The following is an 18,003-nucleotide window of genomic DNA, read 5'->3' as shown; positions in this document are numbered from 1 at the left end:
AAGTAAACCCTGTATCTTAGAAATTCTCACTACAGGATTCACCACATCAACAAACATATATGCTTTATTGTTAGTATCTTGTTGATCAGCAATCACACATTTAACTTCATCAGAACACACAGCTTTTGCTCAGGTGGTGAACCAGGTCTGTAAGCCCCTCTCTGAAGTGGAAGCTCCGTAATCCTAGAGAATTCAAACTCGCTCTCACAATCAGACCCCAGTCTCCTCCAGCCCTGGAGCCACTTGCATCCTTCCTCCTCTGGCCACTCACCACCTTATCCACCTTGAATCATGGGTGTAAACTCAGGTCTGAAAAAAAACGTCTTTATTCTCTCCAACTCAGCTTGCTTTCCGACCTCAAGCTTTATTCCGCCTAGCTGGTGGAAAAATAGCCTCCCGTCTTTCTGGGGTTCCAGGAGCCTCCGAGTGCCAAGATGTTGAGTGGTGGGGTGGGGAAAATCCTCTGGGCCATGGTCCATGCAGGTTACTGCTTAGACATGTCATCCCTCTCCACATGTTCCCTGCAGGTCCTCCTGCTTTCTGCTGCTTTCCTCCATGACTGGCACGCGGGAATCTTTGGCAGGGCTGCCTTTGATCCTATCTGCCTCAACACAGCCATTTTCTCTCTGGGATTGTTTCCCTTAGTAGTGACTAGTAGTGACTGTGCTGCAAAGCCAGGCACAGGTCTTTTCTGCTCCTGGAATCCACGACCTCTCATTTTTCCCTCTAGACTCCCGCCTGTTAAAAACACTTTCCAGTGTGGGGATGACACAGGTTCTCTTTCTTTAATCTTCTCCACAACACCCCACCCCTAGGATTCCCTAAGGGCTTAAGTTTTTGGAACAAGAATCAAAAATACTTTCAAACTATATGTTTTCTCCCTTGTACATCCCTTCCTAAAGGCAATGAGGCCAGAGCCTGCCGGGATGGAAGGAAGGGAAAAGAGCCCTACAGAGAAAAAGGAAGAAACCCATATTTCAGAGTATTATTTGGCCGTGTATTTTATTTGTATGGAGGCCTTATCTCCCTTAGTATATTTTATTTTATTTATTATTATTTTTTTTCCGGTACGCAGGCCTCTCACTGTTGTGGCCTCTCCCATTGCGGAGCACAGGCTCCGGATGCGCAGGCTCAGCGGCCATGGCTCACCGTCCCAGCCGCTCCGCGGCATGTGGGATCTTCCCGGACCGGGGCACGAACCCGTGTCCCCTGCATCGGCAGGCGGACTATCGACCACTGCGCCACCAGGGAAGCCCTCCCTTAGTATATTTTAGACTGTCTGATGGCATGAGTTGTTTTCTCATGTCCTCCCTAGCATTTGTGGAGTGAAAAGGTGTGCCCTTGACAATCTCTGGTTGTTCTTCCTTTAGCCTTGACCAGCTTTGAGGACAGCTCTGGAGCGCTCCTGTGGGGTCGTGATGGTCACATCCCCGCCGCTACATCGTAAGACTTCCCTTCCTAGTCGTTGCCAGCTATTACATTTTGTCTCCCTTTGGAGACATTGGATACCTCTGAACACAGTTCACCAGAACAGGTGAAATTTTAAAACTGTTTTTCATCAAATAGAAAAGGTTTGGTCCAAATCATTAAGAGAATGGTGAACTTTATAACCATATTACTATGGCAGGGGGAGGGAAGGGGTGAAAACCTTCATACATTGAGTCTCCTACCCCAAAATGCCACAGTGCTTCTCCAGAATCCTCACATCAGATACTCCTCTAGGCTGAAGCACTGAAGGCCTGTCTTAAAATGTAAACGTGCTCTTTGGTGATGCTCTTAGATGACCTTGGTTACTCAGTAAAGAGCAAAGTCTGAAGGAATGAGACACAGGACAGATAAGTTTTGATGAAACAAGGTGGGAGGGGGAAAGGAGAAGACCACAGCCTCCCATGGGAGACTGGGGTGAGAAATGGAATATGAAAGGGTCTCAGAAACCAACCCAAAGGTTTGTAATTTTGTCCAACATGGGTAGGCCCTGCATCTGTGGTAAGGGGGTGTGTGAGCCCATCAACTTTATTTTTTGTGAGTTGTCGGATGAGCCCTTTATTCATTCTCCCCTCAACTCCGCAGGGAGCCTGCAGCTGTGGTATTTAGCTCCCCCCGGGTTTCCACTGTGTGGGCTGGAGTCCCAGGGCCCTGGGTGGCTCACCACTGGGAGGGCACCACGCTGATGGAGAAGGGGGAATAAGCTTTTCTTTGCTCCAAACACTTCTCCTTGCCTGCTTCCACTGCCCAGGGCTGATGGGATTCTCCACGCCCCCGCCCCTCACAGCCCTGAACCTTGTCAAGGCCATTAACTTTTTTTCAGCTATATCAATTTAAGAATTTTTTATTGAGATGTAATTGACAGCTAACATTATATTAGTTTCAGGTGTGCAACATAATGACTCGCTATTTGTATGAAACGCTGAGGCTGGGTGCTGAGGAGCTGATCTAGTGAGGGTGGGTCCAGGCCTCATTCACCCCGGCACCCCAGCACCCAGCCCTGTGTCTGCCACCTCAGGGCTGCTCCCACAATGTTTGCTGTGCTGAAATGAGTTGCATTTCGTCCACATTTGTGGAATTTGGGTCTGCCTCACCAAGCCTTGTAATATCCCCAAATAAGTCTCAGGCTCTGAAAAAGATAAATTGAGTTTACTAATTGACTCAGGTGATTCTAATTCTTTGTCTTTGCTCTTCTAATTATTCTCCGTGCTCCGCAAGCATCAAGGAGTGAAACGTGCAAAGGAGTAGAAAGCCAAGGGAAAGACCCCTTATTATCTTCAGACCAGACTCTCATGTGCTTTTGTGGAATAAGTATTTTGTACCCGGACTGGACAACAAAGTGGGTTCCTGATGAGAGAAGATGAAAGGAATGACGCGCTGGCCAGGATGGGGCTATCAAGGGCCCTCCCTTCCCTCTGGCCGGCTGCTCCGCTCCTTGGAGCAAAACAACCCCTCTGTCTTGGATTTGTGTTGACCTGATCCTGCTGTGGCTTTTCCCCAGACCGTGTAAGGCAAGTTCCCTGCTTATTATCCTTGTTTAGACTCAGCTAAACTCATAAACAGGACCTCTTAGGTTGCTGCTATTGTTTTGAAACTTTCTGGGCTTTGAAGATGGTCTATGATTGATTTATTAATTACAGAACCTCGAATTCTTGGTTCATTAACCCTCAGCTCCCAACTGTTGGTGCAAATGGAATAACTTAGTTGAAGTGCAGTTGAATTATCTAAACCTGCAAAAGATTTTGAATGGTTGCTGTTTGACCTTGTGGTATATGTGTGGCAAACTGTTCTCTGAACCCCATATAGGACATGTAAGAAAGGAGATTTGAAATCAAAACTGTCCTGGGAGTGAGTCGTATGGTCACTTTATGTATATTGCATATTACTTGGTTAATGAAGTCATTTGCCTAAACTTGTTTTGCTTAGACAGATATTATAACTACTTGTATTCTGTAACCTCACACCAATTTGAAGGTATGGCAAACAGTTGTGGGTAAGAGAAAGACAGGAAGAGACAAACTGGTTCAGGTGTTCTGAATGAATGTTTTGGAGATATAGGTGCTACTGATCTAAAATTAGTTATTTGTATTTTATTTTATTTTTTTATTTAGATGTTGGGGGTAGGAGTTTATTAATTAATTTATTTATTTTTGCTGTGTTGGGTCTTTGTTTCAGTGCGAGGGCTTTCTCTAGTTGCGGCAAGCGGGGACACTCTTCATCGCGGTGCGCGGGCCTCTCACTATCTATCGCGGCCTCTCTTGTGGCGGAGCACAGGCTCCGGACGCGCAGGCGCAGTAGTAGTGGCTCACGGGCCCAGTTGCTCCGCGGCATGTGGGATCCTCCCAGAACAGGGCTCGAATCCTTGTCCCCTGCATTAGCAGGCAGATTCTCAACCACTGCGCCACCAGGGAAGCCCAGTTATTTGTATTTTATTATATTATTTCCATTACATAGCATGTATATATAAGTATATACATTATATTAAATTTAATGTAGTCTATTAATATATAATGCATTAGGGCTTCCCTGGTGGCGCAGTGGTTGGGAGTCCGCCTGCCGATGCAGGGGACACGGGTTCGTGCCCCGGTCTGGGAGGATCCCACATGCCGCGGAGCGGCTGGGCCCATGAGCCATGGCCGCTGAGCCTGAGCGTCTGGAGCCTGTGCTCCACAACGGGAGAGGCCACAACAGTGAGGCCCGCATACCACAAAAAAAAAAAAAAAAAATATATATATATATATATATAATATATATATAATGCATTAATATAATATGAACATATATTTAATTTATTGATAAATATATTACTTTACATTTGATATATTAATATGTAACATATAATGTATGTTATATTAAATATAAATTATATATATTTAATTGGAAGTCCCTTTAGTAAATAAAACAACTTGTGCTGTGATGGCTCAGTGAATACTATTTGGTTAAGCACCTGAATTTCAGTTGCCTTACTTTAGAGGCGAGAGTGCTTCACTGCCAAGCTTTAGTTTATTTATTTATTTATTTATTTTTTGTGGTACGCGGGCCTCTCACTGTTGTGGCCTCTCCCGGTGGGGAGCACAGGCTCTGGACACGCAGGCTCAGCAGCCATGGCTTATGGGCCCAGCCACTCCGCAGCATGTGGGATCTTCCCAGACCGGGGCACGAACCCATGTCCCCTGCATCGGCAGGCGGTCGCTCAACCACTGCGCCACCAGGGAAGCCCCAAGCTTTAGTTTAGTTTATCATTTTTCCTCATTTTGCCTTTGCAGAAAGTCATCATATGAGTTATCTATTTCTGTGTAACAAGCTAAACTACAGCTCAGTGGCTTAAAATTGTAAGTGTTTATTATCTCAGTTTCTGTGGGCCTTGAATCTGGGTGCAGCTTAGGTGGTTGCTTTAGCTCCTTGCTGGCTGTCGACTAGAAACTTCCCTCAGTTCTTTGACATGTGGGCCTCTCCACAAGGCAGTGCACGGCATGGCAGCAGGATCCCTCCGAGTGAGTAAAAGTGAGCAAAAGAGAGCAAACAGAAGCCTGTCTTTCTGTAACCTAATCTTGGAAGTGACACCCCATCAATTTTGTCACAGGGTCTAGCCCAGTCAAGGGGAGGGGATTCCACAAAAGCATGAGTATCGGGTGTAGGGATTTGAAGCCATCTTAGGTGCTGCCTACCCCAGCGAAAGAGAGAAAAGTGACTTTTTACTTGTCAAAATGAATATCACTGAGATATGACCCCAAATACACAAGTAACCAAAGAAAAACAGGTAAATTGGACTTCATCTAAAGACTTACATATCACAGGATACTATCAAGAAAGTGAAAAGACAATCCACAGAATGGGAGAAAATATTTGCAAACCACATATGGAATAAAGGTCTAATATCCAAAATACATAAAAAGCTATTATAGCTCAACAATAAAAAGACAAATAACCCAATTTAAAAATAGGCAAAGGATTTACATAGACATTTCTCTAAAGAAGGTATACAAATAGCCAATAAGTGCATGAAAAGATGTTCAGCATCATTACTCACTAGAAAAATGCAAATCAAAATCACAATGAGTACCACTTCATACATACTATATTTTATTTTTATTTTTTAATTAATTTTTTACTGGAGTATAGTTGATTTACAATGTAGCGTTAGTTTCTGCTGTACAGCAAAGTGAATCAGTTATACATATATCCCCTCTTTTTTAGATTCTTTTCCCATATAGGTCATTACAGAGTACTGAGTAGAGTTCTCTGTGCTATACAGTAGGTTCTTATTAGTTACCTATTTTATAAAGAGTAGTATGTATATGTCAATCCCAATCTTCCAACTTATCTCTCCCCCCTCCTTCCCCCTGGTAACCATAAGTTTGTTTTCTACATCTGTGACTCTATTTCTGTTTTGTAAATAAGTTAATTTGTACCACTTTTTTAGATTCCACATATAAGTGATATCTTATATTTGTCTTTCTCTGCCTGACTTCCTTCACTCAGTATGACAATCTCTAGGTCCATCCATGTTCTCTATTTTTTTTTAATGAAGAATAACCAATGTTGACAACAATATGGAAAAATTGGAATCCTCACACACTGAGGTATAAAATGGTGCAGCCACTGTGGAAACAGTTTGGCAGTTCCTCCAAAAGTTAAATATAGAATTACCACATGACCCAGCAATGCCACTCCTACATACGTATACACCCACGAGACATGAAAATACACATTCACAAAAAAAACTTGTACATGAATGATCATAGCAGCAGTATTCATAATAGCAAAAAAATGTCCATCAACTAATGAATGTAAACACAAAATGTAGTATATCAATGGAATGTTACTCAGCCATAAAAAGAAAAGAAGCACTGATACATGCTACAACATGAATGAACCTTGAAAACATTATGCTAACTGAAAAAAGCCTGACACCAAAGGCCACATACCGTATGATTCCATTTATATGAAATGTCCAGAATAGGAAAATCTGTAAAGACAGAAAACAGATTAATGTTTGCCAGGGGCTTGGAGGAAGAGGGAATAGGGACTGCCTGCTAATAGGTACAGAGTCTCTTTTTGAGGTGGTGGAAATGTTCTGAAATTATATAGTGGTGCTGGTCACACAACTCTGAGAATACACTAAAATCCACTGAATTGTACACTTTAAAATGGTGAATTTTATGTTCTGTGAATTTTATTCCAATAAGAATTCTTTTTTAAGTTACTGTGACCAATGGTAACAAATATTTACTGAATGTTTGGTAGCCTGCTAAGTACTCTGCTGCATCTGGGTTCTAGAACCCAGGTCAGTGGTTTTCAACCTCAGTGGCACATTAAAATCACATGGGAGCTTTTAAAATTTTTGATGCCCAGGCCACACCCCAGACCAGTTAAATCAGAATCTCTAGGGTAGAATCCAGGCCTCAGTGGTTTTTAGGGTGCTGTATGAAATTCCATCGTGCCGCCAAGTTTGAGAACCGCCAGCCTAGAGCATCGTGACTCCTCGGCAAGTTGGGTTCCCTCAAGAAGTGACCATTCTCACACCCTATCTTCTTTCCATTAACTAATCAGCAAAGAAAGCTGCTTGTCCTCAAGGACAGACTCCTCCTCCACGTCAAGACGGCCCCTTAGTTTCTCCTAATTCACCACTATTTTCCTTTCTGTGGGTGACCCAGAATGTTCAGTAATTTAAAGAGGGAATATTTTACGCTTTGCAGTTTTTTTTCTCATTTTGGATTAGGTTGCTGTGATTCAGCTGTGGGCAGAGAATCGTTTGTTCCAGTTCAGAACAAAAGTTGAATTCTGTCCAAATGGGTTGGCACTTTTGCCCTGAAAAACCTGGATTTTATCGTTTATGAAGTTCTGAGCAAAAAACTCAGATGAAATGAGCTAGAAATGTGGGGACTTTTACTGGGCCTATGTGCTCTCTTTTGTATTTATCATCTCACTGTAATACTTTAGTTTATTTAACCATCTTCTTGGCCTCCCAGAGCCTTAGCCTTTAGTGTCCTAAATCCTCCATTGCCAGCAGCACAGCAAGCTGCTTTTGCACGGTATTCATTCTGTTTGGCAAACCCATGTGGTCTTGTGTCCCAAACCACAAGTGGTCCTAGTTAAATCCACCAATCAAAGTACTAACATTTTTTTTCATTTGTCCCCAGAAGCTGAAGCCAATTTGTGAAAAAGATGGAAATGGGTTTAAAAAAAAAAGTTAGCTGATTTTAAAGAGCCATAAGAAAGGATCAGCAACAGCTACTTTAGGCTACAGGAGGGCCAGTGAGGTTTTAGCTAGTAACCCACCCTGGTGGTGGGTGATGGGGGTAAATATAGTTGGCCCTCTGTACCCCGGGGTTCCACATCTGCAGATTCAACCAACCGTGGAACAAAAGATGTTTGAAAAAAAATTCCAGAAAATTCCAAAAAGCAAAACTTGAATTTGCCATGTGCAGGCACATAGCATTTACATTGTATTTGCAACTATCTCTATAGCATTTACATTGTATTAGGTATCATAAGTAATCTAGAGATGATTTAAAGTATACAGGAGGAAGTACACAGACTATTTGCAAATACTGTGCTATTTTATATGAGGGACTTAAGCATCCAAGCATTTTGGTATCTGCAGAGGGTCCTAGAACCAATCACCCAAGCATCCCAAGGGACAGCTGTACACAGGATCAGCTCTTGGCACCACTCACAGGGACAACGAGAGAAAAACTCTGGAAGGGAGACTGATCAGAGACTAGCAACTGCCAAAAACTTCTGGCAAGAACACAAAAAACTGCAGAGGCCTGTGGAGTGGAGGAAACCCAGACAAGAAAGGGCAGGGAAGTAACAAGCAGAAGCGTGTGGATCTGCCCCTTGAAGGTAGTAGAAATCAGCCATCTTTCTAGAATTAAATAGAGTGCACAAGTCTTAAGTATATAGCTCAGTGAATTTTTACACATATACACCCTATGAAACCACCAGCCAAATCAACACCTAGAACATTTCTATCTTCCCAGAAAATTCTCTCATGCCCCCTCCAGCTCAGTAGCCTCCTCTCCTCACCCAGCAGTAGACTCTATTCTTATTCATATTACTGTAAATTAGCTTTGCCTTTTCTTGATCATCATATGAATGGAATCATGTAGCATATTTTCATTTGTATATGGCTTCTCTTGCATGGCATAATGTTTTTGAGATCTACCCATATTGTTATGTGTATCAATAGTTTGTTCTTTTATTATTGCTGCATAGTATTTCATGATATAAGTATGCCATATTGCTTATCCAGTCCTCTGTTGATGGACATTTGGCTTGTTTAAAGTTTGGGGCTATTCTGAATAAAGCTTCTATGAACATTGGGGGTACAGGCCTTTTCATAGACATACACATTCATTTTTCTTGAGGATATATCTAGGAGTGGAATTTCTGGGTCATAGGGTAGGTATATGTCTAACTTTAGTAGATACTGCCAAACAGTTTTTCAGAGGTGGTTGTATCATTTCACACTTTCACTAACAGTGAGAACTCCAGTGGTTGTTTTTGAGATGAAAAGAAAATCAGCAAATACTTTAACCTGGGCCAAGTTCCTGGCAGCATAAAATTTGGGATATGAACTATCCATGCTTTGCAGTTGAGTGATGAAAGAAAAACAATAAAAACAGAGGCCAGGGAGGGGCCTGTAACTGTCCCACTCCAACCAGTACCAGCAGGAAGGAAACCCTGCAGCAATTTTGGGGTAGTTTCCTAGCAGGGACATTAGCTAGTTAAAAGGGAAAGGAATTTGATAGAAAGGGAGATGCTAAAGTTGTTTCCAATTAACCTGTTGAAAAACAGTAATTAAAAAAAAAAAAAAGCAGGGTAAGTAGCAATGTTCCTCACACTTTACTGGGCAGGTGAATTCTGGTTAAAAATAGAGAATTTGCATTTTTAGAGAGCTATCCCAGGTGATATCACTGGTGTTTCAAAAACTACTCCAAAACATTGTTTAGAGGTTCACCAATGCTAGCACATAATGTGTGCTGGGGATAAAAGTAAGAATATTCCCATCTCACTCTACATCATAGCACCTTACTGACACTGACCTTTTTGACCATTAAATGTTTTGTTGAGTATTCTTTTAAACACATAAAAATTGGGGGAAAGCTTCTACCTTTCACTTTGCCCCCTGGGGATCTTCTTCTCAGTAATGCAAGGTTTAAAAGTGAGAGTCAGCTTCTTTCCTCCCTTCCTTGATGCCAAGGAGGACGATCAACCTAGGTGACCCCAATCCCCCTTTTTTTTTTTGCGCTACGCGGGCCTCTCACTGTTGTGGCCTCTCCCTCCGGACGCGCAGGCTCAGCGGCCATGGCTCACGGGCCCAGCCGCTCCGCGTCATGTGGGACCTTCCCGGACCGGGGCACGAACCTGTGTCCCCTGCATCGGCAGGCGGACTCTCAACCACTGTGCCACCAGGGAAGCCCCCCAACCCCCTTTTAAAAGGATTTACTGGGCTTCCCTGGTGGCGCAGTGGTTGAGAATCCGCCTGCCGATGCAGGGGACACGGGTTCGTGCCCCGGTCCGGGAGGATCCCACATGCCGCGGAGCGGCTGGGCCCGTGAGCCGTGGCCGCTGAGCCTGCGCGTCCGGAGCCTGCGCTCCGCAATGGGAGAGGCCACAACAGTGAGAGGCCCGCGTACCAAAAAAATAAATAAATAAATAAATAAATAAATAAAAGGATTTACTGTTAGTCTCAATGTAGAGCTCTGAGGAGATATCAAAAATTACTGACACATCATTGCAAAGTTAAAGCTATTTTGGCACATAGTAGGTGCCAAATTAATTCTTGTTGAGAGAATTACATTTATTTCATTAAAAAATATATTAAGTACCTGTTATGTGACAGGTACTATGCCAAAGCAAGGAATACCGTGGTGGAAAAGATAGAGGAGGTATTATTTTGAAGAGGTTTGCGTTCTAATGGGGAACTGTATTAGTCAGGGTGGGATAACTTCTCTAATGAAAACACACAGACACCTAAATCTCAGTGGCTTAGCTCAATAAAAAATGGATTCTTCAGTCGTTTCATCTCAGTCTGATTTGGGCTGATGAGAGGATGGGTGTTCTGCTCCATGCAGATCTTTGGGGTCCCAGGCTCCTTCCACATTCTTTTATGTCCACAGAGCCCTCTCCATTCAGCCAGCAGATTGGAAAGAGAGTTAGGAGACTGCATGGGTAGTTTTCATGATACGGCCAAGCCTGGAAGTGGCAGACATCACTTTACCCACATTGCATTGACCAGGCTGAGTCATGTGGCCACACCTAACTGCAGAGGAGGGTGGGAAACATAGCTGAGTATGCAGAAGAGAAAGGAAAGAGTTTGGTGAACACACACAGTCTCTACTGCAGGGGTAGACAAGGAAGTATAATCTGGTGTGGTAAGTGCTGTACTATGGGGAGGTAAAGGGTGCTTGATAATATACAGGAGAGACACCTAACCCATAGTGAGCTTGGGCAGAGAATATCCTGAAGGAACTGATGCCTAAGCTGGCAGAAAAAAAGTTCATTGCTCTCTAGAATATGGTAACTTGTCCCCTAATGAGATACTACTCCCTTGCATGAACAATTTGTTTAAATACAAAAACCTTTTTTTTTTTTTTCCAAAGTAACCATTAGAAAATAATAAGCCCTTTCTTGGGTTCCTCTTGTTCTCGGCTTTAAGAAGAAATGGTAGGGCGGAGTCAAGATGGTGGACTAGGAAGACGCAGAATTCGTGTCTCCTCACAACTAGGGCACCTACAAGGCACTAGTGGGGGACCATGGACGACTAAGGGGACGGCAGGAACCTCCAGTGACCGGGTAGAATGTGAGGTGTGGGGGGAGTGAAGGGGGAGGAGAAGTGGAGGCCAGGCGGGACTGGTGCCCCTCAGGGGCGGCTAGGGGAGAGGGAGGGATCCCACACCCGAAGGGGGAAATTGGGGGACCACTGGGAGGGCGGAGAATCAAAAGGGAGCATGGGCAGGCTTCCCCTGCCCACTTGGGTCCCTCAGAGCCTGCTGAGATGCTGGGCATGATTCTCTGCCCACCGAGGCCCCCTATAGTTCGGCGGGTCCTGCGGGAGTGGGAGGGAGGGAAGGCGGAGCAAAAGTAAAGGCCAGACCTCCGAGACCAGCACCCCTGAGGAGCGGCTGGGGTAGGGGAGGAGTTCCTACACCCAGCGGGACTCACCCACAGTGAGGGGTCCAGCGGCGACGGGGGAGACCTGGGGGGGGATGGGGGGAGGGGCACAAAGGAACAGAAGGGAACGGGGCCAAAGCTTTCCCTGTCTACTTAGGCACCGGGGAGCCTGTTGGGCCCAGGCCTCAGGTCCTCCCTCCTGCCACAGAGCCCAAGCCCCGCCCCTACACCCCCACCCAGGGCCCCACCTCTACATTCATGGACCCCCTCTGAGACCCCCTCCAACGCGCTGGGGCTAAACCCCACCCACACACCCTCACCTAGGGCCCTACTTCCAAACTCCAGAACTCCTCACTCGGAAGGCCCTCCTTTCCACGTGCTTCCTTTCCCCTTCTGTGCAGGTCCTAAGCAGAGGCCCCGCCCCACGCTTGAACTGCGTCCTGCCTAGGCCCCGCCCCCAAAGCCTTTTCTGGCTGCGTGGGTCCTGAGCCTAGGCCTCTCCCCATGCTCAAACGTCACCCCCCACCCGCCTCTGGCCCAGCCCACCCTAAACCCAGCCCCTGCCTAAGTTCCGCCCCCCCCCAAAGTCAAGGCTTTTTTATTTTATTTTATTTTATTTTACTTTATTTTCTCCTCTTTTATTTTATTTTATTTTTTTAACATCTTTATTTGAGTATAACTGTTTTACAATAGTGTGTTAGTTTCTCCTTTACAACAAAGTGAATCAGTTATACATATGTTCCCATAACTCTTCCCTCTTGTGTCACCCTCCCTCCCACCCTCCCTATCCCACCCCTCTAGGTGGTCACAAAGCACAGAGGTGAACTCCCTGTGCTATGCTGCAGCTTCCCACTAGCTATCTAATTTACATTTGGTAGTGTGTATATGTCCCTGCCACTCTCTCACATCGTCACAGCTTACCCTTCCCCCTCCCCATATCCTCAAGTCCATGCTCTAGTAGGTCTGTGTTTTATTCCCATCCTACCACTAATCTCTTCATGACATTTTTTTTTTTTTTTTAGATTCCATATATATGTGTTAGCATACGGTATTTGTTTTTATCCTTCTGACTTACTTCACTCTGTATGACAGATTCCAGGTCTATCCACCTCATTACAAATAACTCAGTTTCATTTCTTTTTATGGCTGAGTAATATTCCATTGTATATATGTGCCACATCTTCCTTATCCATTCATCTGTTGATGGACACTTTGGTTGCTTCCATGTCCTGGCTATCGTAAATAGAGCTGCAATAAACATTTTGGTACCTCCTCTTTTAGACTGGGGTTCTGGTTTACCTTGTTGATTCACTGTAGTTGATTCTTTCATACTTTTATTTTTCCTTATAAATCTTTTATTTTTCTAATTTTATTCTTTATACTTTGTTACTATTCTCTCCTTTTGGCTTGTTGCCCACCCCCACCTTTTTTCTTTTCTTTTTTCTGTTGTGGTTTTATTTTACCTTGTTGCAGTTGTTTCAATTATATTTTTCCTATTATTCTTTGATATTGTACTGCTCCTTTCTTTGTTTCTTTTTTGTTTTTTTTACTGTGCCACGAAGTTTGTGGGATCTTGGTTCCCAGGCCGGAGGTCAGACCTGAGCTCCTGTGGTGGGGGCTCTGAGTCCAAACCACTGGACTAACAGAGAACCTCAAACCCCAGGGAATATCAACTGGAGTGAGGCCTCCAGGAGGTCCTCATCTCAGCACCAAGACCCGGCTCTATCCAACTGCCTGCAAACTCCAGGGCTGGACGCCTCAGGCCAAACAATGAGTAAGACAGGAATACAGTTCCACCCATCAAAAAAGAAAAAAAAAAAAAAAAAGAAACGACAAAAAATATGTTACAGACGAAGGAGCAAGGTAAAAACCTACAAGACCAAATAAATGAAGATGAAGTAGGCCACCTACCTGAAAAAGAATTCAGAGTAATGATAGTAAAGATGATCCAAAATCTCAGAAACAGAATGGAGAAAATACAAGAAATATTTAACAAGGATCTAGAAGAACTAAAGGCAAACAGTGATGAACAAAACAATTACTGAAATTAAAAATAATCTAGGGCTTCCCTGGTGGCACCGTGGTTGAGAGTCCACCTGCCGATGCAGGGGACTCAGGTTTGTGCCCTGGTCTGGGAAAATCGTGCATGCCATGAAGCGGCTGGGCCTGTGAGCCACGGCTGCTGAGCCTGCGCGTCCGGAGCCTGTGCTCCACAATGGGAGAGGCCACAGCAGTGAGAGGCCCGCGTACCATCAAAAAAAAAAAAAAAAAATAGTCTAGAAGGAATCAATAGCAGAATAACTGAGGCAGACGAACGGATAAGTGACCTAGAAGATAAAATGGTGGAAATAACTCCCAGGGAGCAGAATAAAGAAAAAAGAATGAAAAGAACTGAGGACAGTCTCAGAGACATCTGGGACAACATTAAATGCATCAACATTCGAATTATAGGGGTCCCAGAAGAAGAAGAGAAAAAGAAAGGGTCTGAGAAAATATTTGAAGAGATTATAGTTGAAAACTTCCCTAACATCGGAAAGGAAATAGTCAATCAAGTCCAGGAAACACAGAGAGTACCATACAGGATAAACCAAAGAGAAACATGCTGAGACACATATTAATCAAACTATCAAAAATTAAATACAAAGGAAAAATATTAAAAGCAGTAAGGGAAAACAACAAATAACATACAAGGGAATCCCCATGAGGTTAACAGCTGATCTTTCAGCAGAAACTCTGCAAGCCAAAAGAGAGTGGCAGGACATATTTAAAGTGATGAAATGGAAAAACCTACAACCAAGATTACTCTACCCAGCAAGGATCTCATTCAGATTCGATGGAGAAATTAAAAACTTTACAGATAAGCAAAAGTTAAGAGAATTCAACACCACCAAACCAGCTTTACAACAAATGCTAAAGGAATTTCTCTAGGCAGGAAACACAAAAGAAGGAAAAAGACCTACAAAAACAAACCCAACAATTAAGAATGTGATAATAGGAACATACATATCAATAATTACCTTAAAAGTAAATGGATTAAATACTCCAGCCAAAAGACATAGACTGGCTGAATGGATACAAAAACAAGACCTGTACATATGCTGTCTACAAGAGACCCACTTCAGACCTAGGGACACATACAGACTGAAAGTGAGGAGATGGAAAAAGATATTTCATGCAAATGGAAATCAAAAGAAAGCTGGAGTAGCAATTCTCATATCAGACAAAATAGACTTTAAAATAAAGACTACTACAAGGGGCAAAGAAGGACACTACATAATGATCAAAGAATCAATCCAAGAAGAAGATATAACAATTGTAAATATTTATGCACCCAAGATAGGAACACCTCAATACATAAGGCAAATGCTAACAGCCATACAAGGGGAAATCGACAGTAACACAGTAATAGTAGGGGACTTTAACACCACACTTTCACCAATGGACAGATCATCCAAAATGAAAATAAATAAGGAAACACAAGCTTTAAATGACACATTAAACAGGATGGACTTAATAGATACTTACAGGACATTACATCCAGAAACAACAGAATACACTTTCTTCTCCAATGCTCATGGTACATTCTTCAGGATAGACCATATCTTAGGTCACAAACCAAGCCTTGGTAAATTTAGGAAAATTGAAATCATATCAAGTATCTTTTCTGACCACAACACTATGAGACTAGATATCAATTACAGGAAAAAAAACCTGTAAAATACAAACACATGGAGGTTAAACAATATGCTACTAAATAACCAAGAGATCACTAAAGAAATCAAAGAGGAAATCAAAAAATACCTGTAAACAAATGACAATGAAAACATAATGACCCAAAACCTATGGGATGCAGCAAAAGCAGTTCTAAGAGGGAAGTTTATAGCAATACAATCCTACCTCAAGAAACAAGAATAATTTCAAACACCCTAACCTTACACCTAAAGCTATTAGAGAAAAAAAAACAAGAAAACCCAAAGTTAGCAGAAGGAAAGAAATCATAAAGATCAGATAAGAAATAAATGAAAAAGAAATGAAGGAAACAGTAGCAAAGATCAATAAAACTAAAACTGGTTCTTTGAGAAGATAAACAAAATTGATAAACCATTAGCCAGACTCATCAAGAAAAAAAGGGAGAAGACTCAAATCAACAGAATTAGAAATGAAAAAGACGTAACAACGGACACTGCAGAAATACAAAGGATCATGAGAGATTACTACAAGCAACTCTTTGCCAATAAAATGAACAACCTGGAAGAAATGGACAAATTCTTAGAAAAGCACAACCTTCCAAGACAGAACCAGGAAGAAATAGAAAATATAAACAGACGAACCACACAAACACTGAAATTGAAACTGTGATTAAAAATCTTCCAACAAACAAAAGCCCAGGACCAGATGGCTTCACAGGCGAATTCTGTCAAACATTTAGAAGAGCTAATAGCTATCCTTCTCAAACTCTTCCAAAATATAGCAGAGGGAGGAACACTCCCAAACTCGTTCTACAAGGCCACCATCACCCTGATACCAAAACCAGACAAAGATGTCACAAAAAAGGAAAACTACAGGCCAATATCTCTGATGAACACAGATGCAAAAATCCTCAACGAAATACTAGCAAACAGAATCCAACAGCACATTAAAAGGATTATACACCATGATCAAGTGAGGTTTACCCCAGGAATGCAAGGATTCTTCAATATATGCAAATCAATCAATGTGATACACCATATTAACAAATTGAAGGAGAAAAACCATATGAAAATCTCAATAGATGCAGAAAAAGCTTTTGACAAAATTCAACACCCATTTATGATAAAAACTCTCCAGAAAATGGGCATAAAGGGAACCTACTTCAAGATAATAAATGCCATACATGACAAAACCACAGCAAACATCATACTCAATGGTGAAAAACTGAAAACATTTCCTCTACGATCAGGAACAAGACAAGGTTGCCCACTCTCACCACTATTATTCAACATAGTTTTGGAAGTTCTAGTCACAGCAATCAGAGAAGAAAAAGAAATAAAAGGAATCCAAATAGAAAATGAAGAAGCAAAACTGTCACTGTTTGCAGATGACATGATACTATACATAGAGAATCCTAAAGATGCCACCAGAAAACTAATAGAGCTAATCAATGAATTTGGTAGAGTAGCAGGATATGAAATTAATGCACAGAAATCTCTTGCATTGCTATACACTAATGATGAAAAATCTGAAAGAGAAATTAAGGAAACACTCCCATTTACCATTGCAACAAAAAGAAAAAAATACCTAGGAGTAAGCCTACCTAAGGAGACAAAAGACCTATATGCAGAAAACTATAAGACACTGATAAAAGAAATTAAAGATGGTACAAAGAAGATGGAAAGATATACCATGTTCTTGAATTGGAAGAATCAACATTGTGAAAATGATTGTACTACCCAAAGCAATCTACAGATTCAGTGCAATCCCTATCAAACTGCCAATGGCATTTTTCACAGAACTAGAACCAAAAAATTGCACAATTTGTATGGAAACACAAAAGACCCTGAATAGCCAAAGCAATCTTGAGAAAGAAAAACGGAGCTGGAGGAATCAGACTTCTGGACTTCAGACTATACTACAGTAATCAAGACAGTATGGTACTGACACAAAAACAGAAATATAGATCAATGGAACAGGATAGAAAGCCCAGAGATAAACCCACACACATGTGGTCGCCTTATCTTTGATAAAGGAGGCAAGAATATACAGTGGAAAAAAGAGCCTCTTCAATAAGTGGTGCTGGGAAAACTGGACAGCTACATGTAAAAGAATTGAACTAGAACCCTCGCTAACACCATACACAAAAATAAACTCAAAATGGATTAGAAACCTAAATGTAAGACCTGGCACTATAAAACTCTTAGAGGAAAACATAGGCAGAACACTCTTTGATATAAATCACAGCAAGATCTTTTTTGACCCACCTCCTAGAGAAATGAAAATAAAAACAAAAATAAACAAATGGGACCTAATGAAACTTATAAGCTTTTGCACAGCAAAGGAAACCATAAAAAAAGACGAAAAGACAGCCCTCAGAATGGGAGAAAATATTTGCAAATGAAGCAACTGACAAAGGTTTAATCTCCAAAATTTACAAGCAGCTCATGCAGCTGAATATCAGAGAAACAAACAACCCAATCCAAAAACGGGCAGAAGACCTAAATAGATGTTTCTCCAAAGAAGATATACAGATTGCCAACAAACACATGAAAACATGCTCAACATCACTAATCATTAGAGAAATGCAAATCAAAACTACAATGAGGTATCACCTCACACCAGTCAGAATGGCCATCATCAAAAACTCTACAAACAATAAATGCTGGAGAGGGTGTAGAGAAAAGGGAACCCTCTTGCACTGTT

At 42.3% G+C, this 18,003-nt stretch overlaps 1 protein-coding gene across 1 annotated transcript in view; it reads left to right on the top strand.

The window, feature by feature from the left end:
• Positions 1 to 2,750: 2,750 nt before the first annotated feature.
• LOC131758721 (RE1-silencing transcription factor-like) overlaps positions 2,751 to 18,003 on the top strand; it is a 236,927-nt gene continuing 221,674 nt past the window's right edge. The window contains exon 1 of the mRNA XM_067035763.1: positions 2,751 to 2,991. The gene's annotated coding sequence lies outside the window, so the exon portion shown is untranslated. The remainder of the gene's footprint in view (positions 2,992 to 18,003) is intronic.

The sequence above is a fragment of the Kogia breviceps genome, chromosome 6 (assembly GCF_026419965.1).
Source record: "Kogia breviceps isolate mKogBre1 chromosome 6, mKogBre1 haplotype 1, whole genome shotgun sequence".
NCBI lineage: Eukaryota > Metazoa > Chordata > Mammalia > Artiodactyla > Physeteridae > Kogia > Kogia breviceps.
Note: the sequence above shows the minus strand (reverse complement) of the source record. Positions and strands in the feature narration are given on the sequence as shown.